The sequence below is a fragment of the Myotis davidii genome, unplaced genomic scaffold (genome assembly GCF_000327345.1).
Source record: "Myotis davidii unplaced genomic scaffold, ASM32734v1 scaffold44, whole genome shotgun sequence".
Lineage (NCBI taxonomy): Eukaryota > Metazoa > Chordata > Mammalia > Chiroptera > Vespertilionidae > Myotis > Myotis davidii.
In genome coordinates, this window is record NW_006299705.1 from 2083153 (window position 1) to 2084076 (window position 924).

At 62.6% G+C, this 924-nt stretch overlaps 1 protein-coding gene across 2 annotated transcripts in view; it reads right to left on the minus strand.

The window, feature by feature from the left end:
• ENC1 (ectodermal-neural cortex 1) overlaps positions 1-918 on the minus strand; it is an 11343-nt gene extending 10425 nt beyond the window's left edge. Inside the window, exon 1 of one of the 2 annotated variants that reach the window (XM_006775439.1) lies at positions 725-918. The gene's annotated coding sequence lies outside the window, so the exon portion shown is untranslated. Of the gene's footprint in view, positions 1-34; positions 207-724 lie in introns of those variants that run through there. The other variant, XM_006775440.2, reaches the window with a different exon arrangement.
• Positions 919-924: the final 6 nt, after the last annotated feature.

Below are 924 nucleotides of genomic sequence, written 5' to 3' on the forward strand. Positions count from 1 at the left end.
TGAAAAGATCTTGTTAACAGGAAAAGCATCTCACCATGCAGTCCCCTAAAACACTCGCAATGCTCTTTCACAGGCTGGCCGGGTTTCAGAGCGACAGCAAACTACAAGCGGAACAAGTTCAATGGTTCACCTCCACCCCGCCCACCAATTCCTGTCCTTTGGAACTAATAATGGTACACTAATGGCCAAATGCTGTACTTGCATGAGATGAAATTAATTTTTCAGGGAAAAAAATCCAGTTTTCATTCATTTCCTAGACATTTCGCAAAAGTGAACGTGTCCTCACTTCATGTCTGCGCGTGGCCCCAATGTTCCCTCTGTCGGGGAGGGCGCAACGTGGGCCAACAATCCCGCGCGCTCGGCCCTGGAGACTGAGTACGAGGCAGCGGGAAATCCACCCCCAGGGAAGCGCCGCTTCCGAAGGCGGGGGGCGGGGGGTTGGGGGAGTTATTCCCAGGCCGCGCCCCTCGATCCCCCACCGGCTCTCCGGGGCTCTGCGCCGCCAAGGGCAGGCCCTTCCGGCGGTGCCCGGCTCCTGCTGGTTGTGGCAGGGCATAGGAAAACACGGAGGTCTCCACCCCAACAAGAACGCCCCATCTCCGCCTGAGTCGGAGCTCCGGACTCGGGGAGTACGCACACCCCTCGCGAACACACCCCCACGGGCCAAGCGCGTCCTGAAACCCGCGGAGCCCGCAACAGGTCCGGGGCAGTGGGGGAAACTTACAGCGGTGGCGACCGGCCTCAGGGAACAACTAGCTGGGTTCTGGCCTCGGCCACCGGACGGGGAGGCGACGAAGCGGACGTCTCAGCCCCGGGGAGCGGGAGCGACTGCCCGGGCGAAAGGTCTGCGTACCGGGCGCCGGCCGTGGAGGGGAACGCGCCCGGGGCCCTGGCTCGGGGTCGGCGACCGCTGGCGGTTCGCCT